Raw genomic sequence first — 14,085 nt, 5'->3', positions numbered from 1 at the left:
AGAGTTTCAAAGTCTGTCGAAGTGGTTTATTTATTTATTTACAATATTATTGTTAATGTATAAATTATTCTCTTGGTTCTGGGCATTTCATTTTGGATTAACTCATACAAGTATTTCCAGGTTTTTATGAAACTATTTTCTCTTCATCATTTCTTTTGGAACAATAGTATTCCATCCATTTATATACCATAACTTATTCAATCATTCCCATTTTTGTGGACACTTCAGTTTCCAATTTTTTGTCCCCACAAAAAGAACTGCTATAATTATTTTTGTATAGATGGGTCCTTTTTCTCTTTTTTTTTGATCCCTTCAGGATATAGACCTAGTAATGAAATTGCTGGGTCAAAAGGAATGCAAATTGCTTTCCAAATTGCTTTCCAGAATAGTTGGATCCATTCATAGTTCCATCAACAGAGCATTAGTGTACCTGCTTTCCCACAGTCTCTCCTTGTCTATGACCCTTTCTGGGGCCTAGCCTACTACTCAAACAATAATTCTTTCATAAGAATCTGTCCCAAAGAAACTTTCCTATGTTAATATGAGCAAAGTACATGGCTCCATTCTTGCAGTTACATCCTCCCTCTGATGATATTCCATGAGCTGGAACAGAATTACCATTACACCACTTAGGCCTGGAATCTTGTGCCCTACTTTGTTGGGATAGGGTAGGAAGTCCTATTCTGTCTTGGATTCTCTGAGACTCAATGAGTCCCATGGATGTAGGCTTTCTTGTTCCATTCCTTTCTTTGCTCCATTTTGGGGAACATGTAATCATTGACACAAAGACCATAGGCAAGATCTGAACTCTAGGGACTCTTCATGAAAACCCTAAAAATGATTTGTATATCCCAGGCCAAAATTCCAGAGTGGGAACCCACAAAGGTAGAATCATCTTATAGGCACCCTGGTCCAAAGTAAACCAGTCTTTGAAATGCAGATATGTTTTATAAGTTATTTCCTGGTTTTATTGGGTTTCAAGATGTCTTGCTACCCTTTTTGAGGATAGCCTTGATGCTCTGAGGGATCTCTAATCCTCTTTCTGAAGAGTGAATCCTTCCTGAAAGATTCCATCTTCAAATTCTATTTCCCATCATAGTTCAGATCCCCTCCCATCAAAAAAAGTACCTTAGTGATGTTTTATGGCTCTAAAGTCTTAGAGGTAGGAATTTACCTGCTGAGCTCCTTGGCAATTGGGAGTTGGTCTTTTACAGAGCTATGATACTATCATCTGCATTTGATAAACCAGGTGTATCAACAAGTATTCTCTCTGAGTTCTGTGATGAGACATTTATGGGAATATGTTCTTGACTTCCTTGAAATACTTAGCTTTTATTTTCAACATGAAGTGCAAATTCAGTGAAGATAGCCTGTCTCTGAAGACCATCAGAATGACCTAATCAACCCTAGGGACTTTGAGCCTGGACGAGAGATAGAAATAACCGAAAGTGATAGAAAGCAACAAATCCGAAGGAGACTGATCTTCAAGTTAAGCCACATAAAGTGCTTTGACAGTCAATTACTATATCTACATAGCGCTATTTATGTTGGACTTTAAGATGAGGTCAATGGTATCATTTTACATTTGAGAACCTGGAACAAGTTATTATTGGCCCTTATTAAAAAGTAAGTAATATTCTGTGATTCAGACCTCTTCTCATTCTAAATTTAATATATTTTCTGTATAATAGAGATGGGGAAAGTACCATATTTCTTCAAAGAAAGGGCTAAGTATGCCATCCCTTCAGAGTGAGGAAAAGAGAGCTAAACTATTTACTCTTTGAGGTTCTATGTAAGATTTGTTGAACTGAATTGAATTGCCCACACAAAGACTTTTTTTCTTCCAACAGAAGAATACTGGAATACCCTCACTGAACTTCCATTTCCAGATTTGCAATTTGGAAAGACTAATACAAGGCTTTAAGTGCCTGCCATCATCTCCCAGTGTGAAGAAAGTTTATCATTAGAAGGCTGTCCACAAGGTAATTATCATTATTTATTTATTTGCCACAAGAACCCAGGAAACAGATAAAACCATAAAATGACCTGCATGTAGCCCCATTTTGCAATTACAATGATAATGTTGGAAATATTAAGGTAGAAGGTGCTAAGAATCACCCAATTCTCCCTTTCACTTAATAGTGTTTTATTTCTTTCCAATTGCATGTAAAGATGGCTTTCAACAACTTTTATAAGATTTTAATTTCCATATTTTCCCATTCCCTTTCTCTGTTTCTTCCCCCTCTTTCCCAAGCTAGCAAACAATCTGATATAGGTTATACATATATAATCACATTAAACCTATTTCTACAGTAATTATGTTGTAAAAGAAAAATCAAAACAAAAGAGAAAAACCACAAGGAAGAAACAAAAAGAAAACAAAAATAGTATACTTTGATCTGTATTCAGACACAATGGTTCTTTCTCTGGATGGAATCACACAATTCTTAAACTATCTAAATTCATTAATTTAATTGTTGGTTTTCTCAGTATTAGATTTTTATCCAAAGACCAATGATCTATTCCTGATTAAAATTCCATCTAGAAAAAAGGATAACTCTTCTTGGAGAAGTTAATAAAGAAGCTGCTAGACTTTATATTCATTATATACATAGAAGCAAAAAAGAATTATCAGTCCAAGGTATAAATGGACTAGATAAGTGGTCAAAGGATATGAACCAATAGTTCCCAAAAGAATTGCAAACTATTAACAATCATATGCTCCAAATTATTAATAATAAGACAGATGCAAATCAAAACAACTCTGGGTTTCATGTCATATCCAGCAAGTTGGTGAAGATGACAAAAAAATAGTCAAGACTGGAGAGGCTGTTGAAAGACAAGTACACAGATACGCTATTAGCAGAGATATGAATTGATCCAACATTTCTGAAAAGTAATTTGGATTATCTAAAAGAGTAAGTAAATTGTTCAGGTTCTTAGACATAGATTTATACTCCAAGGTAGTTAAAGACAGAAAAAAAGATCCCATATACATCAAATAGAGCAGCATTTTGGGAGGGTGTAGCAAAGAACTGGAAAAAATAGCTGCCAATCAGTTGGAAAACAAACAGGTAAACAAATTGTGGTACGTGAACATAATACAATTTTACTGCATTATTTTAAAAATACGAAGAATTCAAAGATGTATGAAAAGATTTATATAAACTGATACCAAGAGAAATAAGCAGAGGCAGTAAATCAATATACACAATAAGTATAACAATGTAAGAAGGAATTAAACAACAATAACAACAACAAAAACCCTGAACAACTATATAATTATAATGGGGCCACTAGGTAGGCAGAGTATAGAGCACTAGCCCTGAAGTCAGGAGAACCTGAGTTCAAATGTGATCTCAGACACTTAACACTTCCTGTATGACCCTGGGGTAGTCACTTAGCCCCAGTTACCTCAGCAAAAAAAACAAAACAAAACAAAAAACACCTATATAATTATAATGGTTGTTTGGTCCTGAAAAAAAACTTCCTTCTCTCTTTGCAGAATATGACATATTCTATCAAATAATAACTGATGTCTTGATTAGTTTTCTTGAATTTCTTCTTTTTAAAAACCTTTTTATAAAGGATAGATAGTTGGATAGGGGAAGAGTGAGGTATATAATTGGAAATGAAGGTGTTATTTTTAAAAATGAGACTCAAGTGTAATAAAAAAGGAATCAAGATGCATATAGGTATTCACTGAAAATGGAAGTTAATCAATACTATATGAGGACCAATTCTGATGGAAGTGACCCTCTTCAACAATGAGAGATCCAAATCAGTTCCATTTGATCAGTAATTAACAGAACCAGCTACACCCAGTGAAAGAACACTGGGAAATGAGTATGTACCACAACATAGCATTTACACTCTTTCTGTTATTGTTTGCTTGCATTTTTGTTCTTCCCAGGTTATTTTTACCTTATTTCTAAGTCCGATTTTTCTTGTGCAGCAAGATAACTGTATAAATATGTATACATATGATGTATTTAACACATACTTTAACATATTTAACATGTCCATGGGACTACCTGCCATCTAGGGGAAGGGGTGGAGGGAAGGAGGGGAAAAGTTAGAACAGACATTTTTGCAAGGGTCAATGTTAAAAAATTACCCGTGCATATGTTTTGTCAACAAAAAGCTATAATTAAAAAAAGAAAATGGAAGTTAATTTTGTAATATTATTTGCTATTTATCAAAATAGTTGCATTTGAAAAAAAAAAGAAAGAGAATGGGTCATTATGACTCTTAAGTATTCACAGTGAGCATGGGCTGATAGAGCTAATTTGGGAGGCAGGAAGATACAGGTTCAAATCTTGCTTCTTACAATCCTAGCTACATGATTCTAGGCAACACACCCTAACCTCTCAGTACTCCTGAGCAACACTCAGAAGACCACAAATTACAGAAGAGTTATAGATTTGAATTACCTCACTGAGTTTCCTCATTAAAATTTATGTATTTCAATATAATCACAGTTTTAGACCAAATGAAGAAATAGACCTCCTGCCATGTTTTATGACTTGAAGAAAGTGGTTGTTTTGGTAGAACAAAATACTATATTTGTAAGGATTCTCTACTGATGTTGACTTTATACTAATTATATATATCCCTGAATACTATGAAGCCTTTTTAATTGACATTTATATTTCACATTTACAACAATGACAAAAATATCAATACAACCTTCCATGATGAAAATATAGAGTGGACACAAAAAAGCATCTTGTCCAAGCTACAACATGCTGCTCTCAATTTCAGTGTATATTTTTAAGAGGCATTGCAGAGATGAACAATGGATCTGGGCTTAGAACTGAGTTGTAGAAAGTAGTCAATCTGCATTGCATTGTTATAAGTCAAAAGCTGTATCCTCTCTAAAAAAGAATGGTTAGAGAGGAAGCATGAAGAAACTGAATTCTGAGGCAGTGCTAAATCCAAAGATGCTATTAAATATAGCGTAGGGTCCAGTACAATTATGAAGACACAGGCGTTACAAAAATATATCTCTTTTTTTACCATTCCCTCCTCCCCCTCCTCTATATGTCCATTTTCTACTTTTTGTTCTAGACTCTTCTGCATGTACTGTCACTTATTGGTGGGTTTCAGAGAAGCTAATGGAAGCTAGTAGTGATTTGGAGGCGCAGAGGCCAGGAAGAAGCTACTGCTTTTTGGGAGGGGAGGAAGACTTGGCAAGATGACTGATTACTTGTTAGGATGCTTTAGGAAAGATTAATGTATCAGGGAGGTTATTCGACCAGTTGACTTCTCAGAGTCATGTCTGAGACTCCAGGCCTGATGTGGCTACTGAGAGGTACTGGCTCTCTATAGTACTGTACAAAGAACCAGAGCGGTATTGATTCTATAAGTCTGTTGAAGGATAAATATATTAATATTGTTTCAGCTTTCAAAAGCAGGAAAAGAATGGAGGAAGTAAATTATAGGTCAGTGACCTTGACTCTGATACTTGGAAAAATTCTAAATATATTAGCAAAAGAATGATTTAGTGAACAGCTAGAAAAAAGAAGTGTTGGTCTACTAACCTAGGCACCCGTTCTTGCAAGACTGTAAAATAAATCTTTCCTGCATTCATCAGTGAGTCAGTGAGTTCTTGGTAAGTAAGATATTTAGTTTCTTACAAGTGGGGACTCTTTATCTGGGATCCAGACGTTCTAAGTTGGGGTCACCCCTGTAGAAGCACGAGTAGATATGTCCCTTTGATAGCTGATTTCAACAGCCTCATAGCTCAACTCCAGCATCCCCCACTCACTCATAGACTGTTCAAGATCCTACAGTCATGTTGTTAAGTAAGACCACTGATGAATCCAGGAAACAGGAAGGGAAATAGAGTGTGTTGTGCAGTAGCTAGGTAACTTTATGCACAGACCAAAGTTAAGAATTAAAAACAAAAGAGATGTCCATCAATTGGGAAATAGCTAAACAAATTGTGCTACATAAAAATAATGGATTATTACTATGCTGTTAAAAAAAGTGAGTGTGAATACAGAAACACGGAAAGATCTATAAGAATTGATCCAGAGTACAGTAAGCAGAGTCAAGAAAACAATATGCATAGTAACTACAACAATGAACATGAAAAGAACAGTGACAAACCAAAAAATAAATAAGTGTAAAAATTCATAAAGATCAAGTGAGACTCAAATAAAAAGATACAATAGACAATACAAACCAAAAAAAAGAAAGAAAAGAAAAAAGGAGTGTTGTTCATAAAGAGCCAGCATGGCTTCATCAAAGAACAGGTCATATCAGACAAGCCCAATTTCCTTTTTTGATAGGTTTACTAGACAGATAGATACAGGGAAATAATCTTAGCTATGGCTATAAATAGCTACAGGAATAGTTTACTTAAACTTTATTTTAATTTTTTAAAAATAATATTTTATTTTTCCAAATGCACACAAAAACAATTTTTAGCTTTTATTTTTACTTTTGAGTTCCAAATTCTCTACTTCCCAACTTTCCCTTACTCCTCCCTGAGACAGTAAGCGATTTGATATAGGCAATACATGTGCAATCATGCAAAATACATTTCCATATTAGTCATTTTGTGAGTTTACTTAATTTTAGCAAGACATTTGATAAAATAGAGAGCTGTGGGCTAAATGATAGAACAGTTAGGCAAATTCAGAACTGGTTGAATGGTCACACACAAAGAATAGTCATAAATGGGCCGATGTCATCATGGAAGGAAATTTCAAGTAGAATGCCTCAGGGATATAATTGGCCTACACTGGTTCCAAATTATTCTCAATGACTTGGACAAAGACATAAATGTCACGCATGTCAAATTTGCAAATGACAATGTTAGGAGGGACAACTAACACAGTAAATGATAAAATCAGGAACCAAAAGAATATTGAAAGGCTAGATCACTGGACTAGTTCTAATAAGATAAAATATAAAAGTCTTATATTTGGGTTCAAAAATTTGACTGCTGAAGTATAGAATAGAGATCTAAAAATAACCCTGGGATTTTAGTACACTAGCAATGTGATAGGCATAGTGACAGGGAATGGACCTGTGATTTTTTTTTATCAGGAATTCTGGAAGATGAAACTCACTCTACCAGTGCAAGTTGACCTCTTCTCTGAAATTTATTGTTATAGAAGATTGCTAGAACATTGAGAGGTCAAGAGATTTTCCTAGAACACACTTTCAGGATATGTTAGAAATAAGGCTTTGTCCCAAATCTTCCTGAGTTTGAATCTAGTTCTCTCTCCATTATACTATACTACCTTTCCTGATTGTGTTATATGGCAGTAAAAAGCTAAGTTGAATTAGTGAAGTACTAGTGTTTAAGTTATAGAGGTATCAATTCCAGCATACATTGCTATGGTCACTACACTTGGAGGATTGGTAACTTTTCTGGGTGTCCTATTTCAAGAAGAACACTGATAAGTTAAAGTTCAGAACTGGACAACTAGAGTGGTGAAGGAACATCCTTGAGATTTTGCTACATGAGAATTGGTTGAAGAAAGTAATGATATTTAGTTTGAAGAAAAGAAGACTTTGAAGTAACATCAAAGCTATATTCAATAGAATTTGAAAGATGATCATATACAAGAGGTTTGTGACTTGTCCTCCTTAGGTCCAAAAGTAGAATAATGGCTGGAAGTCACAAAGAAGCAAATTTAGGTTTGATTCAAAGAAAAATTTCCTAACTATAGAGCTACCAGAAGTGGGATAAAATGCCTTAGGAGTCTATTCAAAAGACTGAATGAACATTTGTTAGGTATATTGTAGAAGAGATTCTCTTTTGGGTATGGCCTGGACTAAAGAACATTTCTGGATTCTTCCATCTGAAATTCTTTGATTTCCTCACAAAAATTCAGATTACTGGATAGTTGTTGCTGTAATTCAGTTGTTTTCAGTTATAACTGACTCTTCATTTGGGGTTTTCTTGGTGAAGATACTGAAATAAGAAGCCAAGGTGGTAGAAAGAGTCCAGGAAATTGCCTGAGCTCTCCTTAGTTTCTTTCAGAAACACCATTAAATTAAACTGCCAAAAGAATTCTGGAGCAACAAAATTCACAAAAAGACAAGAGTGAAGCAATTTTTCAGCTTCATGTAACTTAGAAGGACTTCAGGAAAGATCTGTCTCACTTAGGTAGAAGTAGAGTGCTGCCTAGCCCAGGTAGTACCTGAGCAAATCAACAGAATACTCACAGCTACAGCACACAGTTCTTGCTCAGCAGGCTAGTAGCACAGTAGGTCAACTGTAAGACTTCCAGCACCTACTGCAATAGGCAAGCAGCCAGCCCTGTAAGCAAGGACACAATATCAATTAGGGCAGATTACCCTAATGTAGTGGACAAGCCATTTGTCCCTGTCTCCCATTAAAAGAAGCTTGAAACAATTCCCCCTCTACCTCAGGAGCAGGGTTCAACTTTTTAAAATGAGCCAAAAACAAAAAAAGAACTCAGACCATAGAAATCTACTATGATGACAAGGAAGATCAAAACTTGAACTCAGAATAGGACAACAATGGCAAAATACCTACATGCAAAGCCTCAAAAAGGAAGGTGAATTGGTCTCAAGACTAAAAAGTCCTCTTGAAAGATCTCAAAAAAGGTTTTAAAAATCAAGTAAGAGAGTAGAAGGAAAAAGTGGGAAAAGGAATGAGAGTTATGCAGAGAATTATGAAAAAAAAATCAACAGCTTGGAAAAGAAAGCATAAAAATTTACTGAAGAAAACAGTTCCTTAAAAAATCAAATTAGTCAAATGGGCAAAAATCCACTAAAGAAAATAACTTTTTAAAAAGTAGAATTGGTCAAATGGAAAAAAGAGGTACAAAAGCAAACTGAAAAAAAATAATTTCTTAAAAATTAGAATTGAGCAAATGAAAGCTAATAACTCTATGACACATCAAGAATCATCAAAATTAAAAGAATGAAAAAATAAAAGAAAATGTAAAATGCTTCCTTGGAAAAATAACTGACCTGGAAAAAGATCCCAGAGAGTTGATTTAAGAATTATTGCACTACCTGAAAGCCATGATGAAAGAAAGAGAGGGAGAGAGAGAGGAGGGGAAGGAGGGAGGGAAGGAAAGATGAAGAGAGGGAGAAAGGAAGGAATGGAGAGAGGGAGGGGAAGAGGAAGGAGGGAGGGAGGGGGAGAGAAAGAGACAGACAGACAGATAAACTCATTCTGAGACTGAGGCTGGATAGCATCTTTCAAGAAATTATCAAAGAAAATTGCCATGATATTCTAGAACCAGATGATAAAATAGTAACTGAAAAAATCCACTGACCACCTCCTGAAAGAGATTCCAAAATGAAAATTCAATAAATATTTAGCCAAATTCCAGAACTATTAGGTCAAAGAGAAAATACTGCAAGCATCCAGAAAGAAACAATTCAAATATCAATGCTATCAAAGTATCAAGGATTACATAGGACTTAGCAGCTTCTACATTAAAGGATCAAGGGGCTTGGAATATGATATTTTGGAAGGCAAAGGAGCTTAAATTACAACCAAGAAATCAATTACCCAGCAAAATTTAATGCAGTTATTTAGGGGAGAAGATGAAAAGGAGAACTTTAAACTTTCTTGATGAAAAGACCAGAGCAGAACACAAAATTTGATCTTCAAATACAGGACTCAAGAGAAGCATAAAAAGGTAATAAGAAAAGAAAAAAAAAAATCATGGTATTCAGCAAGACTAAAGTGTTTACATCCCTACATGGGAAGATAATAACTTGTAACTCTTAAGAACTGTATTTCTATTAGGGCAGATAGAAAGAATATACTGAGACAGAGGGTGTGGGTATAAGTTGATTTTGATATGATGATATAAAAAATTAATTAAGGAGTGGGGAAAAAAAGGATTGTAACAGAAAATGGGGAGAAATGGGAGAGAATGAGAAATAGTAGGGAAAAGGGGAAACAAAAGGTGTCAGGGGCTGATAGAAAGGAAGGCAGATTGGGGAAAATGGTGTTCAGAAGCAAAACTGGTAAGGAGGGATGGGATAAAAAGGAGAGAGCAAGAAAAGTATTAAAAAGGAGGGGTAAATATGAATGGAGAGAAATACACAGTAATCATAACTGTGAATATAAATGAGATGAACTCTCCCATAAAACAAAAGTGAATAGCAGAATAGATTAAAAAACAACAGTCCTATAATATGATGTTTATAAGGCACACATTTGAAGTAGAGAGCACAGAGTAAAAGGAAAAGGCTGCAACAGAATATATTATGCTTCAGTTGAAGTAAAAATAAAAAGCAGGGGGTAGCAATCCTCATCTCAGACAAAGCAAAAGCAAAAGGGGAAGGAAACTACATCTTGCTAAAAGGTATTGTAGACCCCATCTTCTTAAATTGAGGGTTGCTTGCAAAATTATGATTTATTATCAGTAAATGTTTGATTTGTATACTATATATCTGGGATTATGCAAAAATTTCTTGGACAAAAAAAAGCCATGTGTGGAAAAGTTTAAGAAGTGCTGACAAAAACAATGATGTAAAAACAGTACTAAACATATATACACCAAGTGGTATAGTAAGTATCCACATTCTTAGAAGAGAAATTAGGTGATTTATAAGAAGAAATAAACAATTAAACTATAGTGGGGGGACCTCAATCTCTCCCTCTCAAAATTTGATAAATCTAAAAAATAAACAGAAAAGAAGTTAAGGAGATAAATAGAATTTTAGAAAAGTTAAATATATGATAGACCTCTAGAGAAAATTGAATAATAGAAAGGAATAGACTTTTTTTTCCAGTGGTAGATAGCAGATACACAAAAATTGACTATCTTTTAGGGTATAAAAACCTCTCAGTCAAATGCAGAAAGGCATAAAAATTAAATGCATCCTTTTCAGATTTCAGATGCAATAAAAATTACAAGTAATAAAGGGTCATGGAATGAGAAATTAAAAATAAATTGGAAGCTAAATAACCTAATGCTAAAGAATTAATGGGTTAAACAACAAATCATAGAAACAATCAATAACTTCATCAAACATTGACAATAATGAGACATTAGGCCAAAATATGGTTTCCAGCCAAAGCTACAAAGAGGAAGTTTTATTTTTGTAAATGCTTACATGAATAAAATAAAGAACAGATTAATAAGCTAGGCATGTAATTTAAAAAGCTAGGGGAAAAAAATAAAACTTCCTAATTAAATGCCAAATTAGGGGACAGCTAGATAGCACAGTGGATAGAATGCCACCCCTGGAATGAGGAGGACCTGAATTCAAACTGCTTCAGACACTTAACACTTCTTAACTGTGTGAACTTGGGCAAGTCACTTAACCCCAATTGTCTTGCCCCCATAAGTAACTAAACAAACAAATAAATTAGAAATTTTGAAAATCAAAGGAGAAATTAATAAAATTGAAAGTAAAAAAACAATTGAACTAATAAATAATACTAAAAGCTGGTTTTATGGGAGAGACAATAAAATAAATAAAAATTTGTTTAATTTGATTTAAAAAAAAAAGAAAAGAAAACAAATTACCTGTATCAAAAATGAAAAGAATGACTGCTGCCAATGAAGAGAAAATTAAAGCAATTAGGAACTAATTTGCATAATTGTATGTCAATAAATTTGACAATGGATGAATATTTACAAAAATTTAAATTGCCCAGGTTAAGAGGAGGAAATATAATATTTAAAGCACAGGTTAGAAAAGAGAAATTTAACAAACCATTAATGAACTCCATGAGAAAAAAATCTTCAGGGGAAGATGGATTTATAAGTGAATTCTACCAAACATTTAAAACACAGTTAATTCCCATACTATATAAACTGTTTGGAAAAATAGATAAAGAAGGAGTTCTATCAAAATCCTTTTATGATACAAATATGGTATTGATTCCTAAACCAGGAAGAACTAAAACAGAGAAGGAAAATTACAGACCAATCTCCCTAAAGAATATTAATGTGAAAAACTAAAATATTAGCAAAGAGATACAGTAATTTATCATGAGAACAATACACTATGACTAACTAGGATTTATAGGAGGAATGCAGGGCTGATTCAATATTAGGAAAACTATTAGTATAAATAATAATAACAAAACCAACAGAAATCATTTGATTATCTCGATAGAAACAGACAAAGCTTTGACAAAACACCCTTTCCTACTAAAAACACTAGAGTACAGGAATAAATGGAGAATTCCTTAAAATGATACATAGTATCTATCTAAAACCAGGAACAAGCATTATCTGTAATGGGGATAAGTTTGAAGCCTTCCAAAAAGATAAGCAATGAAACAAGGATGTCTATTATCATTACTATTATTTAATATTGTGCTAAAAATGTTAGCTTTAACAATAACAGAAGAAAAGAAAACTGAAGGAATTAGACTAGGCAATGAAATATAAAACTGTCATTTTATTCAGATGATGTGATGGTATCCTTAGAGAATACTGTAGAAACAACTGAAAAAATTATTTGAAATAATTTACACCTTTAGCAAAATTTCAGGATATAAAATAAGCCCACAAATACAACCAGCATTTCTATATATTATCAACAAAACTCAGAAAGAGAGCTGGAAAGGAAATTCCATTTAAAATAATTCTACGGGGCAGCTAGATGATGGATAGAGCATAGTCCTATAGGGACTGTGGCTCTTGGACTCAGGAAGTCCTGAGTTTAAATCCAGCCTCAGATATTTGACACTTACTAATTTGTGACCCTGGGCAAGTCACTTAACTTTGATTGCATTTCAAAACAAACAAATAAAATAACTGGAAACAATTTAAAATATTTGGGAGTCTGCTTGCCCAGGCAAATCCAGGAACTGTATGAACATAATTACAAAATACTTTTCACATAAATAAAATAAAATCTAAACAACTGGGAAAATATCAGTTGCTTATGTGTAGGCTGAGCTAATATAATAAAAATGACAATCCCTCCTAAATTAACTTTCTTATTCAGTGCCATGCCAATCATACTACCAAAAGTTATTTTATAAAGGTAGAAAAAAATAACAAAATTCACTTGGAAGAAAAAAAGGTCAAGACTGTCAAAGGAATTAATTTTTTAAAAATGCAAAGGAAAGTGGTCTAGCCATGCCAGATCTAAAACTATATTATAAAACAGCAATCAATCAAAACTATTTAGTATAGATAAGATGAGTGGTGGATCAGAGGAATAAATTAGGTACACAAGACACAGTAGTAAATGACTAGAGTAACCTACTGTTTGATGAACCCAAGGACTCCAGCTTCTGGGAAGAACTCACTATTTGACAAAAACTTCTAGGAAAATTGGAAATAGCATGGCAGAAGCTAGGTAGAGACCAACATCTTTCACTGATTACCAAGCTAAGGTCAACATAGGTATATGATTTAGACATAAAGGATAAGTAAATTAGAAAAGCAAGGAATAGTTTATCTGTCAGATCTTTGGAGAAGAGAAGAATTTATGATCAAACAAGAGATAAAGAACATTATGAAATACAACATGGATAATTTTGATTATATTAAATTAAAAATTTTTTAAATTGTTCAAATAAAACGACACAATCAAGATTAGAAGAAAAGCAGAAATATGGGAAACAATTTTTATAGCATTTACAGGCCTGATAAAAGCTTCATTTTAAAAAAATATAGGGAACTGAATCAAATTTATAATGTGGCTAAGTGAAGTGAGCAGAATCAGGAGAACACTCTACATAATACAACATTGTGCCATGATCAACTATGATAGACTTAGTTTTTCTCAACAATTCAATAATACAAGACAATTCCAAAAGACTCATGATGGAAAATGCTACCAAGAAAAAGAACTATGAAGTCTGAATGCAGATTGAAGAATATTTTCCTTTTGTTTTTTTTTTTTGTTTGTTTTGGTGGCTTTTCCCTTTTGTTCTGTTTCTTCTTTCATAACAGGAATCATGTGTAAATGTGTTTACATGGTTGCACACATATCTCTTATATCAGATTGCTTATCATCTTGGATAAAGGGAGTAGAAGGAAGAAGGGAGGAAAAAATGGAACTCAAAATCTTATAAAAAATGAATGTTGACATGTAATTGGAAAAAACAAAACACTATTTACAAAAATAAAAGATACTGAAATAGTTTGCCATTTACTTCTC

The 14,085-nt window shown here is 33.6% G+C and overlaps 1 protein-coding gene across 6 annotated transcripts in view; it reads left to right on the top strand.

The window, feature by feature from the left end:
* GRAMD2A (GRAM domain containing 2A) overlaps positions 1 to 14,085 on the top strand; it is an 82,152-nt gene that overhangs the window by 43,105 nt on the left and 24,962 nt on the right. For 3 of the 6 annotated variants that reach the window (XM_031956331.1, XM_031956332.1, XM_031956333.1), the window contains one exon: positions 1,851 to 1,982. The exons of the other annotated variants lie outside the window; for them this stretch is intronic. The gene's annotated coding sequence lies outside the window, so the exon portion shown is untranslated. The remainder of the gene's footprint in view (positions 1 to 1,850; positions 1,983 to 14,085) is intronic. 6 annotated transcript variants of the gene reach the window in all.

The sequence above is a fragment of the Sarcophilus harrisii genome, chromosome 2 (assembly GCF_902635505.1).
Source record: "Sarcophilus harrisii chromosome 2, mSarHar1.11, whole genome shotgun sequence".
NCBI classification, from domain to species: Eukaryota; Metazoa; Chordata; class Mammalia; order Dasyuromorphia; family Dasyuridae; genus Sarcophilus; species Sarcophilus harrisii.
Note: the sequence above shows the minus strand (reverse complement) of the source record. Positions and strands in the feature narration are given on the sequence as shown.